Raw genomic sequence first — 19,611 nt, 5'->3', positions numbered from 1 at the left:
AGGCTGCAAATTCACAAAGAGCTGTTGGCACCATCAGGCACTGTTGTGAAAAGGAAAGAAAAGCCAAGACGGTGTAAATAAATGCTATCACAAACACCTGATATCTACCTCCACATTATGGTTTCACTTTGGTATAAAAGTCAGACCTGAGTATATACTGCAGTAATTTGGGAATGATATTTTCTTACTTAGCATAAATGCTCATGTAGGATTCAGAAAAGAAAGAAAAATTTGGTAAACCATCAGTTCCAAGGATCAATGTACAGCTGGAAGTACCCATTATCTCAAGATAAACAGTGACTAATAACCCCTGGTGGTTGTTAGCAGTCTTAAGGTAAATTTTCTTAAGCATAAGGGTGTAGACACCGTTGTCCTGGGGAAAGTCCATCTCAGAAAACTCCCCTAGGGCTGGATGATTCCACTGCATATGGTATTGCTTCCCACTATGTTTCAAAAGCTCGGGAGAGCTGTTATGCACTGTTAGCTGACACTTTTCAGGGTAAATGCAGATGTTTTCATTGTTGGTTGGAGTGACTTTATCCCAGTGCATTCATGGGGAGTTTGGTCTGTCATGGTGCTGACTCTTATCGTATGGACTCCAAGCTGAAGACAGTGGGGTTTTTCTGGTGTCCAGCACCTCTGAATACCAAACCATTGAAGGGAGCTTCTTGAAATAGGAAGGAAGATTTCTCTACTACAAAACACAATTTAGTGAAAACCAACCCCCATTTTTTATTATTGGTTTAGGAAATAATTTTTATTAATTTTGACTTCAACATCCATTTTCTAGTAAGAAACATTGATTTACTGAGAAGGGATGTTATTTTATATAGCTTGAAGTGAAAAGGAAAATCTTTAAAAAATTTTCAATTTCAATCTTTTTGATTTTTTTTTTCTGTTCTAGCCTTTTGACCTCTAATTATGATTTGAAAGAGAAGCTATTTCTTAAATGATCACATTACTTACAGGACCTAAATATTTTTTTCTCTCTTCTCTCAATGTCTGTAAAATACTTAGAGACTCTTTTGGAGGATGACAACTGTATAAGTTCACATAATTTGTATTAAAAAGTAAGAAAGAAGAAGAAAAGATACAATGTACTTTTAATCAAATTGCCTGGATTCTTTTTTTGCATAACTTGCTCGTCTTATAACATGAAAATACAGGGGAACTGAATAATCAAGCAACTCCCCATTAAAAAAATGCAAATAACCCATTTTTAATTTAAAAGATAAGCTAATTAAAAATAATGGCTGTGGACAGTTCCTGACAAAGCACTTCAAAAACAAGAACCATGTATTTCATAAGACTTTAGTGTTTTTTAATTAAGATGATTTTTCATTTCCCCTCTTCTTGGCCTGTGATAATAAAAAGCTGCAATTGGAAACCAAGCGGTTTTTTCCCATCGAGAAGTACAAAGAAGCAAGACTGATGTTGCCCCTAAATGGGAAGAGAATAAAAATCCCAGACAGTTCCACTTGGCGTTAAAAGCTGGCCACAAATTTTTAATCAGGGGAAGTAAAGAGGAAAACTCACTGCTCATCATCCAGCACTAAAGCTGTCCACTGGTGTTATCTCCCTCCTTGACTGTTGGGTCCTCCAGCCTCCATTTCAGTGGCACTCACAGCTCTGTCTCTGCCAAGAACTTTTCTTTTCACTCGTCATTAACTATCTTACCCTCTTCCCTTCTCTCTGATGTCATCTTCTGACTGCGATTCTTCATGAACAAAAGAGCTGTCACCAGCTGTGATGCCAACAGTGGAGATATCTGATCAAAACATAGAAATACAGATACTTCTAACTTCTGTCAAGGACTACATAAGGCTAACTTATCCCGTCATTAGAGCGTACCTTCTTAATCTTCCTCACACCAGTACTGATACAGAAAGTATCAGTACTGATACCAAGATTAGCTAGAGTGGGATAGCAAAAGAACGACTGACATACTTTGGCAGCCTCAAAATGAAGACACAAGAAGTAAATGTAGGAGCCTGGCTCCCACACCCCCACCAAAGAATGAGCAATATTATTTGGGTGTGGATTTGCCACTGGAAGAGGGATAGGATACCAGCGCATCCTGTCTTGTCCCACTGGCAGTGCCAGTGTTGCACCAAGGCTTGGTGTGACAGACTCCAGTCCCTTCTCCTCCCCTCCACCAACTCAGGCTGCTCCCAGCTGCATGCAGCAGCATCCAGCTTCGTCATTCACAAAGCCAGTTCTCGGGCGGGATATTTCAACATGCTGTGGCTCTTCTGCACTACTCTGGAGACATGGACCAATGTAAATGGCCAGCTGAGGGAGAGTTGCATCTGTTTTCTGCCAGCACAGTGGGGCAAAGCAGGTGAAGAACACTAATCTGGACCCTTGTGTCCATCGTGCTGTTTTCCAAAGATAGCAAGCAAGAACAGGAGACACAAGTTACAGCAAACAGACATAAGCACGAGAACATAACATCCACCTGACCAGTGGGGGATTAGAAGATACACAAGACATTTCTGGGAAATGTTGTCTTAGTGGTCATAGACTTAACAAGAGGAGGTAAAGAGGACGAGAGAGCGTGCGTGTGAGACTGCAAGTCACTGATGGAGCTTACGACCGGGAAAACGTAGCAGGTATTAGGGAAGGAACGCACGCAGGGACCCAAAAGGGCAAAGGAGCCCACAGCTAGTGATGCCACATCCTTCCACGCTAAATTATTTTGTGATTCAATGATAATTTGTCTTTCCTGTGCATCTGTGCAGACCAGCAGCACTATTTTACAGCTGCTTAGACTGTTTAGACAATATTTTATTAACTGTAATTCCACTTTGAGAAGTCATTGCCTATTTCTAATTCAGACCTACCCAAGAGCTCTCCCGCTTACGGCCACAGCGTAGGAACTCAGAGTCCGAAGAAAATCAGATGTTACTTGCCGTCCGCCCTCCTTGCCCTGACAAGCACAAATTCATGTCTCTATTCGTTTTGGGGCTTATAACCATGGGGTGAGAAAAATCCCCTCATGCATTGGAAACGTGGGGTTCATGAGCAATCAGGAAACCTTTGTAGGCTTGTAAAATGCGAGAGGCATACCTTTGCATCTCATAGGTCATATATTATGAATAGAGCCCACAGTCATTATACAATCAAATTTTATAGACCTTAATTGACTCCTTGAAAGCAACCTAAGGCTTTTAAAATGAGAGGCCTCCAAGAAAAACAGTTCTAGAGTATCTGAAGATGCTTGTAGGGCTGCTAAGGAATTAATTCAGGTTGTGTTTCTTGCTGCAAAATTTGTCAAGTTGAGAGAAATATGTGCCTTCAGTTTTCAATCAGAATATTTAGTGGTACTAACGCTTTTCCAACACTAATACAGAGTCTATAGAAAAAGCCTGCTGAAACCATTTCCCCTTCTTGGAATGCAAGAAGGGCTGACTTATTTTAAGTTTATTTTTACCAATTTAATCTTCAAAACTTCAAAGTTTGTTTTCTGCTGTATTTTTTAAGGCAGAAACCCAGTCTGTACAGGATTACAGCCAAATATGTGCAACATCAGGGTACACCTGGAAGTCATTAAGACGTGCATTTCAAATCCTGCTGCAAGGGGGGGGGTGTAGAAGACTCCGTACTCCCCCTTCTCTATGTTGACACCCTGTTTCTATTAGGGTAACCTTGAGCCAAAGGTGTTCAAAATAAGGAGTCAAACTGCAAACAAACACATTATAAAGAACTCTGCAGTACTGCTCCAGGGTAGGGTCAGAGGCCAATTATGTCAGGCTGAGATAGAGAAAGACAGAAACCTCATAAAGGACCAGAAAGTTCCCAAAGAATAATGCGAAAGCTTTCAGGGATGTTGAAGCATGCAAATATTTAACTTTAAAATGCGCAGGAATAATTTTTCTTTTCTTGATCCTGTTCACTTAAAAATCTTCACTTGAGGTTAAAACAAAATCAATTACTTATTCTTCCACAGTCATTCTCTTGAAACTTAGGCTCAATTCCATGGCTTGCTTGGACTTCTTTTTTTAAAACCCCCAAAATGCTAATATGATTTAGAACTCCTTTATATATACATATATATATATATATTTTTTTTTTTCTGGTAAATTGTGACTTGATATAGATATGAGATGCCAGATTGTTGGAAGCAAAACAGAAATTGCACTGTGAACTGCCATACCAGCTGGTAACCACATTTTCTAGAAAATCTGTGGGCAGGCTGTCTTGAGAAAACAGAATGGGAGCTAAAATTGTTGCTATTTTTGTGTGATAAGTAGATAACTGAAAAGGCAAAACACAACAATTTCACTTCAGAAGCGTTAGTTTTCTAACTATTCATATTTTTTTCTCTCTTTACGTTGGCTTTGCCACAAAATAGTTTGTTCACCCTTTTTAGCTTACATATATACATCTACAAAATCGGCTTTTCTTATTCTATTTATCTCATTTCAAGCCAGGCGCAGTATCCCCAACACAATATCATAAAGAAATGAAGAGATGGCTGCTGAGCTCAACTTTTGTACTTGCAAGACAGCATCTTTTTTTGGAAATCATATTGATTTTAACGAGAAGCACCATAACATTGCTGCCACATTTGACTTACGTGTGTTTATTATATGAATAACTTGATTACTTTTTTTAGCATAAAATCCTGATTTCTCCATTCACGGAGCAAGCAGCCCATTGTTTCCTTTCAAAACAGCTGAGATCTGAATAGTGTTCCAAAAAGGCTGGTATGGTACCTGCCATAGCATACAAAAAAATCCTCGACTAACTAATGTGCAACACGTGCACGTGAAACTAAACCCAGCCATTTAACTAAGGTGGGAGACTGTCCTTTTTACCTAGGACAAGGAACCATTTTGAGAAGTTTGGGACATCAAACTGGTTGAAGGGCACCAGGCAGTGTCGCACAGGAAAACAAGGGTTATTTTTGCAGCCTCCCGGATTCATCCCAAGGCTGTGAATGGCACTGCAAACACCTCAGGTCCCGGCTTCCCCCCACGGGAGGACGGAGGGGCTTGTCTCCCACTCCCTGTGGGCAGAGCCTGTCCCCGTTCGCCCTTCCCGGGCTCCGACCTTCGCGCTGTGCAGTCTCAGCGCTGCCAGGGGGAGCACCCCCAAAACGGCAAATATGGGATAAAAAAACAAGTCTAGGCTGTAAGCAGCTGTCTAGCCACCGCTCCCGGGTCACTTCTGGCACTCGGAGGCAGGTGGGGGAGACTGTGATAAACCTTGTTTGTCCAGGTGCAAAGCTAGACACGGGTTTTGCTGTTTTTCTTTGGAAAATGGGGGTGTGGTACCATGGGCTCTCCCCTCCACCTGGCTGTGGGGCTTTTGCGCAATCCCCACCGTCCCACCCATCACTGGGAGATTTTGAGGCTTTAAGCGTGTTGGGGAAAAGCCTTTTTCAGTTTAAACAACATGAAGGAAAGACTAAATGAGTCCTGCAACTTATCCCTCGTAACAGGGTAGATTTGCTGGGAGTAATTCTCCCCCAGCAAAGCCAGATGGCTAAATGGGGTGAGAGAGCACATTGGCCTTCTAAGGATGATTTCATTATTATTATAACTTAAAGAACTGATTGGTAAAAGCACAAGTTTCAGGGCTAAGACCATGTGCAGCCACTGCTGGAAGCTCCGTCAAAAAGTGATAAAGGATGAACCAGAGCAGAACTTGTTGTAAGGCAAAGAGACAAATCAAGGTTGCGACTGATACGGTTGTGCCCTGGAAGTGTAAATAAATGTGAAATGCAAAGGGATTTCATTCCTGAAGTCTTACAAAGACTCTGCAAATTCAGAGGGGAAGCGAACATATTTTTTTTTGCTGCTCCACACACACACAAATGCTCCACCCCATGAAACTGCATTCATTTTTATGAGTTTTCTTTCCTTGCAGCACATAACCCTGTCGACACATAGCACCTAGTCTGGGGACCAAACACGAGTGTAAAATATTTCAGGGTGAAGTGTTTCCTTGCCATGCTTGCATGGGAAGTAATGGGAACACAGAGGGGGTTGGCGGTCTCTCCTAACACCCAAAGTGTGGCCAAAAAGAGCAAAGCCACCTGTTTTGGTAGAAGGCGGAGCTCTTGGTGAAGACAGGGGAGCAGGGGCCAAATGACCACTCTGCTGAGTCCTTGTCGATCCCTGCTTCTTCTTGGGGTGGTTCAGTTTTGTATGTCTCCCATCTTAAATTAGGATTTAGATTTGGAGGAAAATGGTAAACAATGGGGTGAGCATACTGATTTGTACACGGCAAAGCTGAGCCGTTTCTGAGGGCAGACTCAGCATGGAGACGTTTTACACTGGGTTAGGAAAGAAAAGATGGTTTAAAAGTAAAATCTTTGAAGGGTATCAGGAGCAAATCCCCTTGTGTTAAACACTGACCTCTGGGACACACAGACTGGAAATAACTGCAGCAGTGTTATCCAGTGGACTTAAGGAGCTGGAAAGCATTTAAACAAGCACTGGACTTCTGCCTTGACTCCTGTTTTCCCAGGCCTGCAGCTCTAAACGTCGGACTAAACCACTGTCAAAAGCCAGGCGAATATAAACTCACATCATTTTCTGTTTAACTCCGTATATTTAATTACACATCGAGTTAGAGAGGTGTGTTTTAGTTAAAATTATACTGACAGGCAAAACTCTCTGTAGCATTTAATACAACTGAGCAAATGTTTTCCTCCTGAAAGTGCCCTGGGAGGTAGGGAGAGTAGGTTAACTAAAGTACTTAAAATGTGAAAAGCACATGTAGCGTATCACCAAATATATTTTGAGTTGCATAAAAGATATGCCTTGTTCTAACAGCTAACTCTTAAACTCTTAGAAATTAGAAACACCTGCACAGTGTGTCTCAATGCTATATTTATTTGTCTGTGAATATTTATAAGCATTTAAACTACTAATGTTGTTGGCATTGTTAAATCTTGATTGTGAAGTTTGTAAATATTCAAAAGAAGCAGATGTTTACTAATCCCATTTACCTTTAAGGGAAAAAAATGTAAAACTGGAACGAAAGCAGATTGTTAAACTGTTTTCCCAACAGAAACAACCAAAATAAATTACTGCAATCTGAAGACTATAAAGAGTGACTTCAAAGGTCAAAGGATTAAAGACAGTCTAAACCATGAAATGCATTTTATTAGATTAATAAAACATATGATTTTGCTAACTTAATTATACGAACAAATTAGCTGGAAAGGAACTTCAGAGCTTGCCATCCCAAATTAACGCCGGCTATAGCGAAGGTGCAGCAGCTACTGCCCCGCTCTCAGCTCGCTGAAGGGCTTTTCTCCCCGCACAGAGCCGTTTCCGAAGGGAGTGTAAAGGCGAGAGCGAGGAGGGTTCTCGGGAGCGGGGGGTGCGACGGCGGCGGTGGTGTGAGAGCAGAGCCCCGCGCGGCTGTACGGCTGCCAGGGCTATTCACGGTCTTCAAAGAACTTGGTACTGCTCTGGGACCAAAGCTATAGAGCAGGTTCAGCCCGTGCCAAGGAGGCCTACACTTGGCTCTGCTGAGTAACCAAAACACTAATTCAGTTCTCTGTTCATCTGTTTTAAATCATGCTTTTAAGTGTATTTATGTGATAAAGAATTGAAGCTGTTTCTCTTGGCCATCCAAATAATTGGGACACTCTCCTTTTCAAATAGATTGACATCGAAGTACAACAAGCACATTGAAAAGTGAATTTTGGCTCGCGGAGCCTTGCATTTGCTTAACTCTTTCAGAGCTTAATAGTGGCTCTTTTCGAAGTCAGGTTTCTCAAGGAAATATAAGCCTTCCAGGGTCCGAGCGGTTCCTATAGAAGTCAGGCAAAGCTTGATTTAAAACGATCTCAAAAAGAGCGTTGTAGCGTGGACCGTTTTACACACACAAAAAAATTCATTTTCAGATAAAAGACCGCATTATTCAATTTGTGAAGAAACTCCACCCCAAAGCAAGTGACTGAAAAAGCTATCGTTTATTCCCACTACATCAGCGGAGCCGAAGAAATCCAAGCTAAAAAAGTATGCCTTTAAGATAGGGTGGTAACTCCCCAGGAGACAGCAGCAGAGAGAAATGCGATAGTGCCACGTTTTGCAAGATCACTCTCATTAGCTTTATGAAAGTTCAGATTCACGTTCGCTTGGTTAATTCACCCACACAGGTACAGCTGGAAGGAACAGTGCCTTTGCAGCTCCTTCTGCTGTGACATTAAACATGGCAAGGTTATCATTTGATATACCGTCACCAAGGAATTGATTTATGGCCTTGGAGGGGGGGTGGGGTGGGTCTCTCTTTCCCAATACTTTACAATTTGCTTGGACAACACTGGGAACAAACCCTTAAAATTTCTTAAGTAGAAAAACTTGATAGAGTTAACCCCAGTAAAGCAAGTTCAAATGTATCTTCCTCCTTAAGTGCAGTTCACTACAGATGCATGCTTTGCTGATCCATTTCCCCACTCGCTATTTTAGGGTTTACATACTGGATTGACAAAAAAAAACAACCAACCAAACAAACCAGCTTTTGCCATTTTTACTTATTATTCATCCCTCAGACTATCATTATTTTGTGATAGCGAGACAGCATTTCACTTCAACAGCATCACCACCACGTGCTCTCCCCATTAGTAAGCCCCTCTCAGAATCCACTAAGTTTCAGTCTAACGAGATGTGATAAAGTGACGCAACATCCACTAAAAACTAAGGATTAGTGCTGTTTCCAAATGACAGAATGCTTTGAAAGGTCCTCCTGACTGCTGTTTTAGTCTGCATATGGATCCTCACACTCTTTTTCTTTGTCTATTTCTTTTTTTAAAAATAATATCCTAATGTGTCATCAGCTTTGGATAGGAAAGGAGATGTACACGATTCCAACGCTTTTAATTTTCAAGGTCATGTAGCCCAAATCATAAAGGAAAAGCTCTCTTGGATCCATGCAGCAGTGGCTGAACATGCAAACAAACAGCTAGGTCTGGAAACAATTTCAGCCTGATTTATGGGGGTTACCCTTACATGGACTTGGGATTTTTTGTTTTACGGAAAGGAAAGCAGAGAAAACCAAAAAGCAAAATCTTCACTTTTTCAGGTTGATGACACAAAGTTATTTCTTCCTTATGCAGTGTCATCTGGCTCTACTTGCTCGTGAGGAGTGGTTTGGGCAGCCGTGTCCAGAGCCAGGAAGACTTTTCCAGTGAAGCCACACCAGATCTCTCCTGGCTACAATGGGGTGCCACGGCAGCACGATGGGACATTAGGGCCACTCGCTTCTCAGCATGACATGGGCATGCAGATCTCCCTCCTTAATGTTTAACCCCACCTTTAGCTGTCCTTACCAACCCTTGCTTCTGTCTTCAAGCATCCCTGAGTCAGCTGTATGCACAAGCCCAGACTCAGCCAGGTAGCCACCAAAAAGTGTACGTTTCGCTGCCCTACACCACAACACGTAGCAATACCTACTTTTGCTAATGGTTGCCCTTAGGGAACTGAGAAGACCATATTAATAGTAATTCATGTTGGGATGCTCTGAATCAGCAAGACTCATAACAAAATGAAAATAGCAGCAGCTTTGCATCATTACAACTCTACCCCTTGTGGATTTTCTGCTAGTGGCAATCTCCCTGAGCTGGCGTAGACTAAAATATTCTCCTCTTAATACCATTCTCCCTCTCTCCAACTCCTACACTCAAAGAAAGCTGTTTACTAAGTGGCACTACTTTCTTATTTTAATGAATGCATGCAAAGCATATTTATATGAGTACTAGAGCATAGAGGTTTAACATCAAGTTTTCTCATTGTAGATCCTGCACTCTACTCACTATTTGTACAGCTTCTATTCAAAAGAATCTCATACTACACGTGCGAGTCAGAACAACAGCAAAACCAACAATCTCTACTAATTACTGTATTAGCTCTACCAACAATCTTCTTGTCACCTCTGAAGGTTAAATATTGGGATAACGGTCACTGATAAAACACAAAACAGCATTAGTGCTTCACACGAGAGCAACTGCAAGATCCTCACTCGCAACCCTTTGGTATAAAACATGCAAGGGTTTCTTTGTCAAGCCAGTGAGATACTAACCTTGTTTATCTGCGAATGCAAAACAACATTCCCCATCCAGCAGTGTCACTCTGACCTTTGTGGGGAACCTCCGTTCTCTCCACGCAGCATAACAATGCCGCTTTTGTGCAGCCAGTGTAAGGCCATGGGAGTCAGGATTTACTGCTCTGGCAATTTAATCATAACCTTCATACTTCGTGGCTTATTCAGTTCGCATTCCAAAACAAAATATATAACATGCCAGAACTTTTTCCTTGCTTCTCCTATCTGTTAACTGATACTCATTATCACTCACTTTCCAATGATTTCTTTTTACTACAAACGCAGGAAGGAAAACCCCAGAAACAAAATGCACAAAATGCTTGCTCTGGTAACACAAAGTGAAGGATACAGCTTTAAAGGCTCTCACTGAATTGCCTTTTTGTGCACCCCGCAAGAAAAACTGGCTGTACTTCATATTTCTATGCCCACACTGAATCAATCTACAGAGAGCAAAAGTTACAAACCTTTTAACATTTGGAAATAGGTATTAGAATAGTAATTGTCTAACCTTTATTCATTGCAGGTGCAGGCCTTATGTGTATTTAGCATGCATTTTAAAAGGAGATTTACAAATAGCTAAAGCAGTGGCTCTGAACTGCAGGCAGCCATAATTCGGGAAAGATAACATGCAAGTGCAGAGTGAATATTACAGATCTGTTCCTGAAATGAGCTGAAAACCTATGATCCAATTAAATCAATAGAAAACACAGCTGCTCAAGCACTCTAGGGCCCAAGCTGTAAATCTGAGCACTGAACACAACCTCTTTTTTTTTTTTCTTCCCCTAAGGGGGTTACCTGCTTATCCAGGAGCGGTACTCGTGGCACGGTCTGCATGCATGGGGCAGCTCCCGCAGCCGCCTTCACGAGTGGTGCTCAGCCTGGCAGTTTTGGCTTGGGGGGGTCGTGTGAATGCCTCCTTTCAGTTTCAGTCCCATGTGGTTTTACACTTCGACCCCACAAGTTCACTTTGAACTTCAGGTTCAAATGAATGCAAAATCCCAACACAAAAGACAGTCAAAACCACCGCCTATTGTGGGAGAACCAAGCCTAACTGTGTATCACATGGTTTTAAACAAAAATATATAAATTAATCTCATCATTTCAATGAATGTTTCCTTACAGCACGCTGTGAAAACAGAATATTGCTACTCCTTTCTTAGCTTCAATACAAAAGTCTCTTAATACAACTGTTATGTTTATCCATGTGCTGGCTTCTAAGTATATATACGCAACCATTAAGTTTCATATCGTGACTGTTCAAATGTACTCAGATAGCATGTACAACTACAGGAAGATTATTTTTTAATTTCATATGACTATAAATAGTATGCCTGCCCTTGGACTTTCAGACAAATCTAAATCAACGTTATACTAGCTCAGTCCGTAAGTTGCATGTGTTTGTATATTTATATCTGCATCTGTGAGACAGGGAAAGGAATCACATTTATAAGTAATTAACCAGTTTAATGAACATCAGTCAAGGAAGGGAAATCAAGTTTAAATTCAAGTCTATCCTTTGCTCCCAATGCCAGAAGAAACTTTGTGATCATTTTGTTTTTCCAGCAGAACACATAGGTAATGACTGATAACAGCCATTTATTCTGTCTCAGATTACTATGCAAGTATTTGGCTAGGACTTAACCCTATTGGATTCCAAGTAGTTTTAGAGTTTTACTGTAGGGAAGTTTTCAACTCTCTCACAAACAGTCATATTCCAGCACTCTTAATGCTGCTTTGATAAAGGCAAAGCACTGGGGTGCTTGTTTCAGGTAGTTCAGAATAACAAAACACTTTAGCAAGTTCTAAGTGAATGCACAGCTCTAACTGGAGCCTGATATCTTGCATATTTGTATTTCTGCATTTAACTGATACAGTCGGTTTGGGGATTGCATGAAAAAAAGTCAGTCACTTGAATACAAAAACTGCCACAGGATATGTAATCAGTCATCTTCAGGCAAAAAATTAAAAAGTCTGTGAACAATCAAAATAAACTCACGAGCCAAAAGCAAGGCAGGTGGCTACACCTGTATCTGCTGTGCTAAACTGTGAAACTCAAACTTTTGAAAAATCAAGACCTCCTCCCATATATAGTTGCCATTGCAGAATTTGTTTCAGCCTTTGCATTCAATGTACACTTGCCACATATTGATTTTTTTTTTTTCCTTCAAAGCTAATCTTTTGACTTTCCAACTGCAAAGAAGAAACATTGTCAGACCGTTAGGAGGAAGCTCACTAACAGTTCATGCATTTGATGCTCTGGCTATAATGTTGTACAAGTCTAATGTCATAAGTCCTGGATCATGTACAAATATAGAAAACAGCATCAAAGATGCAGCTTTTCCCCAGGTATTGGTCTTTCAGCTTGCAGAAGACTCATTCATTTCAAAACACGCTGGAATAACTGACTGGCTGCACTGAAGGCCATAACTGCCTTTATATATAAGCCTTTGTATGACATTACTGAATGTCTCGAAACATTTTAAAGTTTTATTACAGTGTTTGAAATCAACAAGGCAATTAGTGAGACCTGAGACTGTGTACTGGTCAAACAAAACTGCCATTGATAGTACTTTGTAAAAGTCAATGGATGACTTGGGTTTACAGGCCAAGTGTAAGTGTGTGTCCACAGACACACCTTTTCATTTTTATAACTGTAGCTTAGGTTTTAAGGAAAAGTCCGTATTCCTCAAATCAACTTTTATCACTGTTTTCTGATATAAATAACAACAGGGGAGAGACTGAACGGAGGTGATTAGACTTGACAATAATACGGGTAGTGGAGTGGGGTTTTCCCCAAACTAGCAAGGGACTGATAAACAATAAACATATTCTTGTATTTTAATAAGGCCTTTCTCCTAAGATATCAAAGCAGTTGAAAAGTACCATACATGTCCAAAACTGCCATGAAAAGTACTATGTGCCATTGAAAAGAAAACCAGCACTAAGACTTCTACCCTGAACAGCAAGAGTCAAAGGTGAAGGTACAGTGACAGATTCCTCACTTCCAGCCACAGGCTGTAACAGACGTTCCGGGAGAACTGATGTCTACAAAAAAGTTTTCGTAGTGGGAGGGAGGACTTCATACACATCCTATTGTACATGTGCAGACATAAATAAGCATACATTTTCTGGACCTTTCAATGTGTACAGGAGATATCTGTAATCAATGCTACCGCCACATGCAGCTAGCTGGCTTTCAGTAGATGACATATGTTCCTAATTTGTTTCCTGCGTAACCAGAAGGTGTGTTTACTGCTATGAAATCAAGTTAACATTTACAAAGCATAATTATCTTTAAAAAATGACTTTGCCATAACTTTCAACAAACTCAAAATAGACTGGAAAAGAAACAAGGACTGCTGTATCTTATTAAAGTTAACATTTTATTGAGCAGGTGGAAACAGAAGTCAGCTGAGCTGTCTGTTCTTAGTTTCTTTCCTCCCTGACCTCTCCTGGGAAGGGATGTATTCTAACAACTGAGTAACAAGTCTATTCTGATTTTTTGTTTTTATTCTGGTGTCATTCTAGTTAAAAGTTTTGATTCACAATAGTCCAGATCAAAATCAGAAACACGTGGGTGTCCTACAGGCTACAAAACTCCCTACTCTAGGTTTCTAGACAAAGTTTATAAAATCAAGCTGAGACTGAAGTATATCATAATTGCAAGACATTAAATGCGAAATTAAGTGACAGGTAAGTAATCTAACACGACAATCACAATGACAAGAATTTTATTCACCTCTGCTTTTCAGAGTCACATCTACCTATAATTTATGGTGTACATATTATCACAATTTGATGCAACATTTACATTAGTTTAATCAAACACTTTCAGAATGCCTGGTTCATTACTTCCATGGCACTATATCAATTGCACTTTACTTACTTCCCTAATCAAAGAGTATCTGAATTCTTTGGACCAGACAAATGGATATAGATTTTACAGGAACCAAACAAACTAAATGCATATGCATTATTTTAACTGTGAAGCATTTATATTACCTCATAGATGTGATTTCTAATCCAACTGGCTAATACTATTCACTGAAAAAAACACATTACAGTACAGTAATTTAAAGGGATAATAAACATATAACACAATAAATAGTAATGTTCTAAACTCTTGCCCTTCTGATAAAGCTGTGATTTGGTCAAGTTCAACCATGGATATGGAAGTAAGCCATTCCTATTCATCAAAATGAAAAAAATCATATCAAGACCCATTGATTTCAGTGGGATTTAAATATAAGTTTAGGTTCTGGATGGATTCAAGGTAAGCACACTCCTGAACTAGAGCCTAAGGACATGCACACTAAATGATGCCAGAACTCCAACATTACTTCAACTATTCTCTCTTTAAAGTTCTTCCAATGAAATCTTGTCATTTCTCTGTGTGCAAATCCTTTGTGCATATCACCCATGGCAAAGGGTGGCAGATCATGTTCTCGCTTCACGTATGTTCAAGATTTTCCTATTGCTTTATCTTGTCAATAGCCTATAGTTATATATCATAACATTCATTCTATGTTTTATTACCCTACCCAACGAATACTAGGCTGTAGCATCGGAAAACCTTTACAACTGCCATTAAGTTGATCTAGACAGAGATTATTTTTTTTCTTAATTCTCTTCATTACAGAAATATCCTTTATTTCCTTTAATGACAGATTATAAGTTCACTTTAGAAGGAGACTTGTGCACACTGTGATTGACGCATACCATACAGAAACTATTGGAGAAATTCTTGTTGACTCTGAGGCGTGCTTATACACAGTTATAAAGCACAAACCCACACTTCTTGGACACTTTAAGTATTCCCACCCCCCTCTTCTTTCCAATATTCAGTGAAAATCCATGAAGTCTCCTGCAGTTAGCTAAGTCAGAGTCTGCTCTGTATCCTATTCAAGCTCAGTGTGAGAACTTGCCATGCACCGAGCAGGAGACACTAGACGTGAGACAGGCAACGGTGTTGTCCTCTGAGCCATGAATCCTTTCCAAATCTGCAATGTAGGAGAACTGCGTAACAGCATCCATCAGACTAATGCTAAAAGGACTTCCCAAGATGGGCTCCGTATGATTGTTTAAAGGACTTCTAAAGCAGTTACTAATATTTTGTACCCCAAAATACATAAATTAAACATTTTCAGGACACTTCTGGTTCACACCCCCAACTGCTCTTTCTTATGACACTCTACCAAGTCTACGTACTTGCTTGGACACTATGGTACTATGCTTTCTATCCTTTCCCTGTGCTGCAGAGGCAGAGCACAAAGGACAGAAACGTGGACACTTTGAGGACTTGCCAACTCTACTGCTGTTGGTGCTAAAACGCTACTTCTGAGGGTAGTCGGTCATCCGGTCGTTCTGGACAGCGTGTGGTTGGCGGGCGGGCAGCGTGTGAGCGCAGAGTCAACCTGCACAAGCACCTGGACCGACGCGAGCCAGGGTTTCCAGACCTGGCAGTACAGCCAGGTCTGTCCGATGGCCACAGGAAACATCTGCATTCACAATACTGGCAAAATCTGGGGTTTTCCCCAATTTTTTTCCCATGGTAGAGTGACCATAAAGGTTCAAAGATGGAGGTGCTCAAAGCAGCTGAAATTCAAACTATTTTACTGTACATTTTAGCTTCCGAATATTTTGCACTTAAAACATTTTTGAAACGTGTCAGAGTAGCTATTTTTCACATACACCAGCAAATATGTTTTTGAAGAAAACACAAGAAACAGGGGGTGGAGGAAGGCTGGGCAGATTTTACCCCCATATTAAATATTAATATTAGTTAATGAATTACTGAAAATCAATATTAAATAAAAACAGTATTTGTTTTGTAGCTCCGTGTGGCATCTTTTCTCTTAACACAGGAGGTTTTATGTGGCATTTAGAAGCTTTATTGTTTCAATAGCAAAGGTAAAGAGGTTAATTCCTCTTTAACAAGGGGCTCTCCCCTCCTTTCCCTCCCCTCTCTCCTTTTTGGCTCGGCCTAAATTTCTAACACTACCTTATGAAATGTAGTATACAGCTTTTAATTGTGCCCAGAGGCAGTACAACTTCAGAGAGGGTTTGGAGCAACTGGCAGAGGATTTGCAGAACAGCTGTGTTCCGGGAACATGTGCAGCGCGGTGCAACAGCCCCGTCAGCACCTGCACCCGCTTAGCGCGCCCGCCCCCGCCGCTCCACGCACGCTCCACATCTGGGATTAATCACCCCTTTTAAAGGAATTAATACTCTTAACGTTTTTATTTTATTATACCTGTAGGAACATGATGCTATATTAAAATCTGCAGCTTATAAGTAGTATTTTGTTCAAGCCAGAGTTACTGGGGGGAATAAAACCTCCCTGTGCTTTGCCAAGAATGAATTGTTTTAATATCCCAACATTCAATATTATTTATTATTAAAGTCGAGCGCTGCTTTGGTGAGTAACTGGCTTTCTCGTGCTTTAACCTCCTTTTCCCCACTGAACTCTACCTTACAGTTTCAACATTCGCTGGAAATAAGCCCCCATAGTTCCTCCCCCTCCACCACCATTTTCTCAGTGTTCTCTATTCATGTTGAAAGGTTCAAAAAAAAAAGTCCTTTAAAAATGTGATATTATTTAAATGTCATTCAGTTCCAATAGCGGTATTTGCTTACATAGTTTAGGCAGCACAGAACTCTATTCATGCATGAGTTATGCCACATTAACCATTTACGATAGATTTTCATGTTAATTCTACAGGGGAGGAATCATATTAGATTTGCCCATTTTGTGTAACTTGTAATGGAATTCTGCAACATGAGTCCTGCTCATTATAATGATGGGGACTAGAGAGGAAAGCTGAAAAGAAGAGGGAAATCAGCTCTGTTATTAATTCATTAAAACACACAAATTTCCCAAAAGTCAGACACCCAAGTGAACGCTTTTGAGGAAAAACCACAAAGATTTGCCACTATTGGTGGCATTTGGGAGTGCACTAGAATTCAGTTTTAATAATTTCTCTGAATCAACAGTTTATCCCAACATCTGAGGCACCAAAATCCACAAGTAATAGAAAAATACAATGCTAATAATTTCTGTGTTATTCTACAGAGCCAAAATGGCATAGTGTTAAACCTTGTCTTGCAACATTTCAAACTAGGAATGTTTTGGTTGGTAAGTATTAAAGGTTTTTGTCTTGAAACCCACCATTTGTCCAAGAATTGGAACAGAAATATTTATCCCCCCAAACCTTTGGGTAAATACCATCCCAGGTTTCTCAATATATATTTACTTAATTTGAAAATTTAGTCTGCAAAAGTATTTATGGCATGAAATATTCTGAAAATTAAGCGAAGAAGTACAACATCCCAAAACAGTGCAAACATTTTGCTTCAGGATTTATTTTCCCACTGGTAGCTACAACACAGTCCTTTTGCATTCCATAATTCAGTCACCTAACGTTGTTCTACTGAGCTGGAAATGTTCAGCAGCCATATTGGTCATGGCCACTCTTAAGGCTAATTTTTCTTCTAACTGAGAATTGGCCAACCTCAGCAGCCTTCTACTTGCATTTATCTATGTTGGGTACCCTCTTCTTGAAGGAGACGCGCTACAGCACGAAACTAATTGGTTTTTTGGCTCTCTGCGCCCAATGTCTTCACTCACTTTGCTCAGTTGTTCTTCCTTCAGAGCAGATTTCCCTGTTTCTGTCGTAGTGCATAGTATATTTATAGTGACTGTAGCCTAAAAATCTAAGTACTTAATTAAATACATACAGATCTATTTTGAGAATTACCATACTCTGCTTGAATATTATGCACATTACATATTTTAACAAGGAAGAGGGAAGAAGGGAAAATCTTGCTGCTCCAGCCTGTGCTGGCAGAGAAGCCTTCCTGACTCACCGAGTTTCTCACTCCCCCTCACCTCGGGAACAGCCCCTGGGAAAAATCCACTCAACTCCACAGGATCCCGCAGCACCTTTTGTTGGGACTTATCCCTTTTAATGGAGGTGCCGAATGTGGCTTTAAACTTACTTGATATTTCCTTATTATTCTATCATGGTTTTGTCATGAGCGCATGACAGATGTGTGTTAATTTGAGCCTTAGCTAGGTCCTGTCACCCTGATTTTAATGGAGCTGAACAAGTTCATACGCCACTATCCAACTCATTGAGAAGTCGTAATCAGGCTGACTTATGCAATGGGCAAATCCATATCTCTCACTGAACCTACAGTCCAGACTTAACAGAAATAGAAACAAATGCACATATAGCTGCTCATACAAGCCAAGCTAGAGGAGAAAAAAGAAGTGGAGACTCGATTAAATCAGTGAAGCAAATGCACACTTGCACAATTTTAGTTTTGGAGCCATAGCACACCGCCTGTCCTGAAGAGTAATCTCCTACCTGTTACCAAAAACCAAAATCTGATGGGCAGAGGTTGGGACAGGCCGAGTATAATTTTAAGTACTGATGACTGGCAGTGGGGCAAGGGGGTGAACAGAAGCACAAATCAAGCATTCCTCTTTTTCCCAAATTCTACTGAGGTTTGGGGGTGGGGTTGGTTGGGGTTTTTTTTCTTTAAATACTCTCCTCCCTGCTGTTAGGGTGCACAAGGAGAAAACTGGCCCTACTCTGAGCAGGAGACTAGGTGACCTCCAAAGGTCCCCTCCAGTCTAAATTTTTCTATGACTCTAATCAAAACCCTCAAGAGATGCTGCATCTGGCGATGCCAAACATACCCAGGAAATGTAAAATTAGAAATGATTACCAAGATGTTTGTAAACCAGAACCCTCTGATACCATTATATGGTCATCTAATACTTGGACAGAAGCCTTTGCTGCCTGAAAAATGCTGGATGGAGCAGACTAATTTCAAAACACCATTTGCTGCACTGCCAGCTTTTCCCTATGGAAAATAAAATTGCAGAGGTCTTGGGAACTGGTAAATTCGCCAAGCTGGAAGTCAGGTTATGAATTTAGAAAACATTTATTTTAAAAAACATCAGTAAATTGAGAAGTAAAACTATATCTCAGAACTACAGGAATACATTACAGCAGAAGCAAGGTTTTCAAAAGTACTAAAGTGATGTAGGAGCCTATATCTTGCTACTAAAAATAAGGACCCTGGTCCTCAAGGCCTAAGAATAGCTTGTACTAGGAATTTATGTCAGCATAACAAAATTATCTTTGGACGTGATTCTTTCGACATATCTCTGCCATCAAAAATCCCAGTATGTATAAATGTCCTGGTGAAAAGTGCTTGTACTAGTCAAGGAAGTCCTTTTTTTTGTCATCAGAAGCTGTATCTGTAGCAAAGGAGCTTGCTATAGCAGCCGTACCCATACATTATTGCAGCAGACCCTTTTGTACAGCCTAATATTTAAGCTAAGTCACACTTGACAATTAGGCATTTTAGTGCTAAATAATTTCGGTGCTTTAGGAAATTTTACCAAAGAGCAAGATGAGTGCATATTGCTTAATGAAATACTTAAAAAAAAAAAAAAAAAGACCTAGGAATACCTGTATGACTTTCTTCCCTCCAGGGAAAGGAGATTCACATCTACTTTCATTTAGGAAAATCACT

The 19,611-nt window shown here is 40.4% G+C and overlaps 1 protein-coding gene across 3 annotated transcripts in view; it reads right to left on the bottom strand.

Moving 5' to 3' along the window:
* WWOX (WW domain containing oxidoreductase) overlaps positions 1 to 19,611 on the bottom strand; it is a 537,288-nt gene that overhangs the window by 49,834 nt on the left and 467,843 nt on the right. The window lies entirely within an intron of this gene.

The sequence above is a fragment of the Accipiter gentilis genome, chromosome 7 (assembly GCF_929443795.1).
Source record: "Accipiter gentilis chromosome 7, bAccGen1.1, whole genome shotgun sequence".
NCBI classification, from domain to species: Eukaryota; Metazoa; Chordata; class Aves; order Accipitriformes; family Accipitridae; genus Astur; species Astur gentilis.
Note: the sequence above shows the minus strand (reverse complement) of the source record. Positions and strands in the feature narration are given on the sequence as shown.